Here is a 7,764-nt window from a genome sequence, read left to right as displayed (position 1 = left end):
GAAGTTGATTCTTTAAAGATTTGAAATATGAGTTTAATCCGTTGAGGATTGGTTTGAATTGAGTTAATTATTTTGATGATGTGAAAGATAGAATACTCTTAAAATTCAGCCTGGATTACTTTAATTGGCTTGGTTTTGGGACAAAGCTTTGTTACTGAGCCGTTTCTTTGAAGCTTTGGAAATGAGTTAAATCGGTTGATATTGAGTTGATTTTTGAAATGGTTTCCTTGAGATGTGCCACTGAGGCGACTGTTGGATTTAGCTTGCTTTTGAATTGATTTCTGGTTTCGAGCCATTGAAAATGAATGAGAAACGGTTTAGTTGGGACCCGAACTGGGTGGCAAAAGTCCAAGTTTTAGGGGAGGTGCTGCCGAAATTTCTACAAAATCCTAGTCTTGTTTAAAAAGTTATTTAAAAAGGATTGGATTTGAGAAGTTGTATTATTTGATTTATTAAGAGAATATTTATATTTTCAAGCTTAATTTATTTATTGAACTTTATGCGTTGAGTTTGGCCCATTTAGAAATGAACTATTTTTACCGTTTGAATCACTGAAGGAAATAATGATGCTCTAATATTGATTTCAATATAAAAAGGAGTTTTAGTGATTTTTAAAGGAAGCTAGACTTTTGATTGAGTAATCAAGTTTGAGGCATTTTGGAAGAGTTGGAAAAATGGGTTCCAAAAAGAAATCTGAAAGCGGTTTGATTCAAATGAACCGATTCCGTTTCAAATGAGTTGATTTTTGGACCGGGTTGGAACTTGTGATTTTATATGGTTCGGTTTCATAATAAATTCAATTTTATTTACTTGAACTGAGAATATATGATTTTAAGAGTTTCAATGAATTTTAAGGAATTGATGTAAGTTGACCTTCCCCTAAAGACTTGGGACTCTGCCGAAAAACTTTTGTTATGAAATTCCACTGTTGGGTGGGTGATTTTGGATACTTTGAAATAAATCCTTAACTTGCCATGGTTTTGGAAGTTTTGGAAAGAGAATGCCGATAGTGGCTTTGTTTTAAAAAGGGAACTCACTTTGAGTAAAAGTGGCTTGTGAGCCTGAGATGATTTGAGAAATGAGATCTTTAAAGCCAAGGCTGAAAAGAGTTGAAATTTGATTTCAAAGTGAAATGGCTTGAGAAAAGTGATTTATGGCTTAAATGCCGGTTTTGTGAATTTGATGATGTTGAGTGGTGGAAGTGCTGTTTTGTTATGGGCCGGAATGGCTATGTATGATTATTAATATTGGCTGGTTTTGGATTAAACCGTGAGCTGGAATGGCTGTGTATGATATTGATTTATGGCTGATTGCCGAATGAGTTATGGGCCGTATGGCTGACTATGAATTATGAATTTAAGCCGGATGGCTGAGATGGATGTTGATCCATGACTGGGACTGAATGAATATATGTTTGAGATTCCTGGGTAGTAGCAAGGGTTGTGGTTCGTCCCACTTGCTCCAGGTAAGAGACTGTGACGCCTGGGTAGTAGCGGTAGTAGTGGTGATTCCACTCGCTCCAGGTTGAGCTGTTAAACACCCGCCTGGGTAGTAGCCGCAGTAGTGGTTATTCCACTGGCTCTGGGTTGAGTAGGTAGTAGCAATGGGGTTATAGCTCAAACCTACTTGCTCTGCGATGGGTGTTTCTGTCCATGGTTAGCTACCAGGACGTGTCGGGTTGGCTATATAACCGACAGATGATATCATCAGCCACTAGGACAGGCATGCATCATATGCATCTATGTGACATTGTTTGGGTGTGCATATTGTACGTGGTTTGCCTCTGTGATTAACTGCTAATTGTTCTACTTGCTGTAACTGTTTGTTTGTGCTTGAACTTCCTATTTGTGTTTGCATCTGAGACTCTGTTGGATTGTGGTGATTGGTTGATGGTTGGATTGTTTGGGCCTAGGGCCGTGGTTGGAATAAGATGAACCGATGGTTGATTTTGGTTTCGTGTTTCTAGTTGGGAATAAAATATGAAAGGCTACTTTGGTTCAGTATAGATAAACCATTTTGAAAGGCTTTGATGTTTTGAGAATTGAACGGTTCCTCTTTTAGAAAAGATTTCCGACTTTACTTTTATTGTAAACAGTTGTTTTTGAAAAGAGGCATAAGTCGGTTATTAATCACTGGTACGGTTTATCTTCATGTATCCTATTACAGTAATTCCCAAAAATCCTCTACTGAGAACCCTTTCGAGGATGATGTTCTCACCCCCCTACATTTTTTTTTCCTTTCAGGATATGGGCGCAGAAGTTACGAAGGGTTTATCTAGTTGTTGTTGAGATGCTCTGTATTGTTTTAGTTATGGTTTAATGTACCCTCGCCTTTATCTTGATATATTCTGTAAGAGGGATAGGAATTGTATTGGTTAATGCTTGTAATATTATATATATGTGTATATATGGATGTACTCTTTGTGAGTTGTTGTAAGTGTACTGTATGTACGGATGTATGTTGTATAACGAAAGTATTTTTGGGAGCGGTATTGCGGTTTAAAGTTTTAAACAGGCTCATATTTTAGTATTAAATAGTATAAGTGTCGTCGTAATGTCCAAGCTATCAGAGTTGCGCAGCCGGAAGCGTGAGCTTTGGTAGTTAGGGTATTACATTATGGTATCAGAGCAGTTCTTCCTGTAGAGCCTGAGAAATGGACTGACTATGCTTCAATTGCATACTCTGAGTGTTTGTCATGTATTAGGTCTTGTCGAGTGACGAGAATTAGAGCTTTATGCACATGACGGTCTATTGATTAATGTCGTTAGTCGCTCCGGGTTCCGAGTTCATTCTTAGAGAAATTGTTAATTCAGTGTTCCTCTTATTTGACAGTGAATTAAAGCCAATTTTGAGATTTTATAAATTGCTGTTGATTAGATATATAGTTTTCTATATAAGAGACTTTGAAATTATTTATGCAGTTTAACAACTATTTCTTTCTAATACCTTGCCTGTACTTTTACTGGTTTACACAATTACACTTACTTTAAAAGTAAATTGACTTTCTAGTAATTTTACTATAGCTCCAATGGACATCTTTATTTGATTGTGTATTTGGATATTTTCCGAAATTCTGGAAAGGAAGGATTTTTCGCTTTTATTTCGGTTGAGTTTCGTTTGATAAACTTCACTTAATTCATTTTGATTTGAGTCTGGGTTAGCATACTACATGGTTTATGCCATTGTTGTTCTTTTGAAAATGTTGGACTCATAGCTTTCTTCTTATGAACGGACTGGTTTCTTCTTAAGCTTTTCATCTCTATGAATGTCATACTTGACTTTATTTTTGACTAATCTTTTACATTTTGTGAACATTACCATTGATCTTGGTTTGTCCTCTCTTGTGAATCTCATCCTTATGAGGGTCAGTTTAATTCGTTTCAAGTTAGTGCATTGTTTATTCTCCCATTATTTCTACAAGAGTTTTTAGTCAAAGATTTATCATTGAGAAATTACAAATGATTGAGTTGTCTTTTTCTATGACTTTTGTATTCTTTTGGATCAATTGAAAGCTTATTTGATGTCTCATGCCTAGTGGATTTTGTTTGAACTATTTAAGATCCTTTCTTGCAAGGCTTGACTCATTTTTAGTACATCTTAAACTTCTTGAATGTTCTTCTGAGATGGTGATTTCAAGAAACACTTTTGGAGTCTTGTTTTGAACTTTCAAAGGAATTTTGAATTCTCTTTGGGAGAATACTAGACGGAATTTATTTTCTGTTGTTTGATTGAGATTGAAACCATTGTCCAATTTTGACGAAATTAATTTAAAGTTGGCATGCACCATTTTAAATGAGGTTTTGGAAAGCTCCCTTGTTTAGTGGGAATTGGTCTGTTCTAATGCACCACTTATTTCCTTTACCAAATTGTAAGCAAATTTTTATCTCGAAATTTCTTTTCTAAAAATAGTTTAACTTCCTCTTTCACCCTTGCTATGAATGTTATACACGCTTGTTTGAATATGAACTTTGGGAATTTTTGAACAAGCATTTGATTTCTCTTCCGAGTTTTATGATTGCTTTTGGTTAGGTTGTGCACCTAACTATCTTTCTAAAATATTTGAGGAAATATTTTAGCTATTAGTCAAACTTGTGTGAATTTTGTTTTAGAACTCTACAAAGTCTACTTCAACATGAATTTGCATTAAAGCAAAGACACGATTATGCTTTTGTTACTCTCTTGAAGGATGTTGTTACTTAACCTTCTATTCCAAACTGCGAAGTGATTTTTCCGCAAGTTTTCAATTCTTTTATGAACAATGTATTTGGAAGTATTTTTAATCATGCTCTTAAGTTCTGTGAGTTTTGTCTTGGGTTTGAAATATTCTCTTCTGTAAACCTCATGCTTCCTCGACTCAGCTTGAGTTTGTTTCAAACTGATGCGCTGGTTTTCTTCTTATTGATCCTATTGAACTTCTTTGATCTAAGGGTTATCTTTGAAGTTGCCAATTGAATTGTGTCTAGCAAACTTCATTGCTTGAACATCCTTGTTATTCTGGAACTGGATACATTCTCTCAACTCTTTGAGTATTATCCTTGACATTTGACTCTCCTCTTTAAATCTTGTATCCTTCTGAGTAGACTCGAGAATTGTTTTGATATCACGTGCGACTTGTAGACGTAGTAACGTGATGCGTTAGTTCTTTAAGGCGTGATATGTGTATACGGAAGTTGAAGCGGTAGGTGTGCAACGTATGAGTTGTGGGCGTTTTGTTCCTTGCGAACGGGTTTGTGGTTGTTAGGCTTGCGATCAAATTTGGGGTTTGTAAAGTGCTTGATGGAGTTAGAAAGTTGGAACTTTGAGGTTGATATGAGATTAGTATGCGGAGGTTGAGCACGTCGTTTTAACTCCATCCTGTTTGATAGCTTCCTCTGTTTTCTTCCTGGCCTAATTATAGGACTGTGGATTACTGTTTTAGTCGTTGCTGGTTTATCATTCGAAAAAGGCATAATTGAGGCTGAGGTCGTTGTTATTCTTGCTCCGAGAGAACTGATGCCACAATTGCTGCCAGGTCAATCTGGAGTTTCGGTTGTTTCGTTTTGTCGTTATAGTAAGTACCTCCATCTCAGGACCTTCGCGGTGGTTTTCAGTTATGTATTATTAAGGTTTTCGCATTGTTAATGTTTAGGATTTAGTTATCGGGGCCACATGTTGCGGGTAGAGTCGTTGTGGTTGCTGAGAAAGCGGTTTGGAGCTGAGCTTGCGGCTGAACCGTGAGCCGGAATGGCTGTGTATGATATTGATTTATGGCTGATTGCCGAATGAGTTATGGGCCGTATGGCTGACTATGAATTATGAATTTAAGCCGGATTGCTGAGATGGATGTTGATCCATGACTGGGACTGAATGAATATATGCTTGAGATTCCTGGGTAGTAGCAAGGGTTGTGGTTCGTCCCACTTGCTCCAGGTCAGAGACTATGACGCCTGGGTAGTAGCGGTAGTAGTGGTGATTCCACTCGCTCCAGGTTGAGCTGTTAAACACCCGCCTGGGTAGTAGCCGCAGTAGTGGTTATTCCACTGGCTCTGGGTTGAGCGGGTAGTAGCAATGGGGTTGTAGCTGAAACCTACTTGCTCCGCGATGGGTGTTTCTGTCCATGGTTAGCTACCAGGACGTGTCGGGTTGGCTATATAACCGACAGATGATATCATCAGCCACTAGGACAGGCATGCATCATATGCATCTATGTGACATTGTTTGGGTGTGCATATTGTACGTGGTTTGCCTTTGTGATTAATTGCTAATTGTTCTACATGCTATAACTGTTTGTTTGTGCTTGAACTTCCTATTTGTGTTTGCATCTGGGACTCTGTTGGATTGTGGTGATTGGTTGATGGTTGGATTGTTTGGGCCTAGGGCCGTGGTTGGAATGAGATGAACCGATGGTTGATTTTGGTTTCGTGTTTCTAGTTGGGAATAAAATATGAAAGGCTACTTTGGTTCAGTATAGATAAACCATTTTGAAAGGCTTTGATGTTTTGAGAATTGAACGGTTCCTCTTTTAGAAAAGATTTCCGACTTTACTTTTATTGTAAACAGTTGTTTTTGAAAAGAGGCATAAGTCGGTTATTAATCACTGGTACGGTTTATCTTCATGTATCCTATTACAGTAATTCCCAAAAACCCTCTATTGAGAACCCTTTCGAGGATGATGTTCTCACCCCCTACATTTTTTTCCCTTTCAGGATATGGGCGCAGAAGTTACGAAGAGTTTATCTAGTTGTTGTTGAGATGCTCTGTATTGTTTTAGTTATGGTTTATTGTACCCTCGCCTTTATCTTGATATATTCTGTAAGAGGGATAGGAATTGTATTGGTTAATGCTTGTAATATTATATATATATGTGTATATATGGATGTACTCTTTGTGAGTTGTTGTAAGTGTACTGTATGTACGGATGTATGTTGTATAACGAAAGTATTTTTGGGAGCGGTATTGCGGTTTAAAGTTTTAAACAGGCTCATATTTTAGTATTAAATAGTATAAGTGTCGTCGTAATGTCCGACTATCAGAGTTGCGCAGCCGGAAGCGTGAGCTTTGGTAGTTAGGGTGTTACATTCTTTCTTATTGCGCAGGATATTCGAGGACGGTTCACGAGTAGGACATGCATTACCAGTGTTTACGAGAATGGGATGAGACTTACACTAACTGGTTAAACCAAATCTCCCGCAGACAGTATGCGTTGGCATTCGATAGTGGTTACCGATGGGGTCACATGACCACGAACCTAGTGGAATGCATCAATTCAGTCTTGAAGGGTGCACGCAATCTCCCTATCATTGCACTTGTCAAAGCAACATTCTACCGGCTTAATGAGTTGTTCACCCAAAAAAGAGTCGAGACCGAGGTTCGGATTAATGCTGGACATGTTTTTTCTGAGCTTGTGACCTCAAAATTGCATGCAAATCAACTTGCAGTCTGACTTTCTCTGTGCAACCCCAAATTGGTGCAAACACTCAGTCTCTAGGCTTCAAAACTACTCATAGTCACTCCTGTCACTAGAAGACCGTTTGTCAGAAGACCAAGAATAACAGCCACATCTTCCAGTATCACAGCACACTCACCAACCGGAAGGTGAAATCTGTGTGTGTCTGGGTGCCACCTTTCGACTAGAGCATTTACGAGTGCTTTTTGACATTGAACTATTTCAATATGAGAAATATAATAAAAATCAGTAAACCGTAAATACTTTTCCACACTATGATTGTACTGATCCGGAAACAGTAGGTAGTTACATGTCAAATTCCTTGAACTCTACAAAAACATAGCAAACTATTAGTCAAATCATTAATAATTACTAATTATTTACTAAAAGTTAATAATTTTCTAATAATAGTAACTAATTTAATAAACTAATGCTAAACTTACTATTAATTAGCTAATTTAGTAACTAGCATGTATGCATAAATACAATTAACCTATCAATTAATTAATTATCATTATTAAAAAATTTCTACATTTAACTATCCAAAACATATTAATTAAATACCTAACAACTATCATTAATTATTAAAAATACCAAAAAAATTAATTTTACTAAATCTAATTTACTAAACTCCAGAATAATAATAATTTAACTTACAAATTTAATCAATACTCCTACAAATTATTTCGAATGCTTCATAATTTTTAAAAATTACGATATTATTATACATATTAATTATTTTAGCCATACTTCTTCCTAAGGTAAGCATTGAATTGTTTCTTACATAATTATTTATTTATTTAGTCATAAATAATTTGTCGGTCAATAATAATAATTCT

At 36.6% G+C, this 7,764-nt stretch overlaps 1 long non-coding RNA gene across 1 annotated transcript in view; it reads left to right on the top strand.

Moving 5' to 3' along the window:
- The window catches only part of LOC110264526, a 19,631-nt gene that overhangs the window by 8,905 nt on the left and 2,962 nt on the right, over positions 1 to 7,764 (top strand). Inside the window, exons 3-4 of the long non-coding RNA XR_002350706.1 lie at positions 4,581 to 4,591; positions 4,919 to 4,920. This is a non-coding gene — a long non-coding RNA (uncharacterized LOC110264526). The remainder of the gene's footprint in view (positions 1 to 4,580; positions 4,592 to 4,918; positions 4,921 to 7,764) is intronic.

This window comes from Arachis ipaensis, chromosome B07 (genome assembly GCF_000816755.2).
Source record: "Arachis ipaensis cultivar K30076 chromosome B07, Araip1.1, whole genome shotgun sequence".
Taxonomy (NCBI): Eukaryota; Viridiplantae; Streptophyta; class Magnoliopsida; order Fabales; family Fabaceae; genus Arachis; species Arachis ipaensis.
The sequence above is the reverse complement of the archived record's forward strand: the minus strand, read 5'-3'. Positions and strand labels throughout refer to the sequence as shown.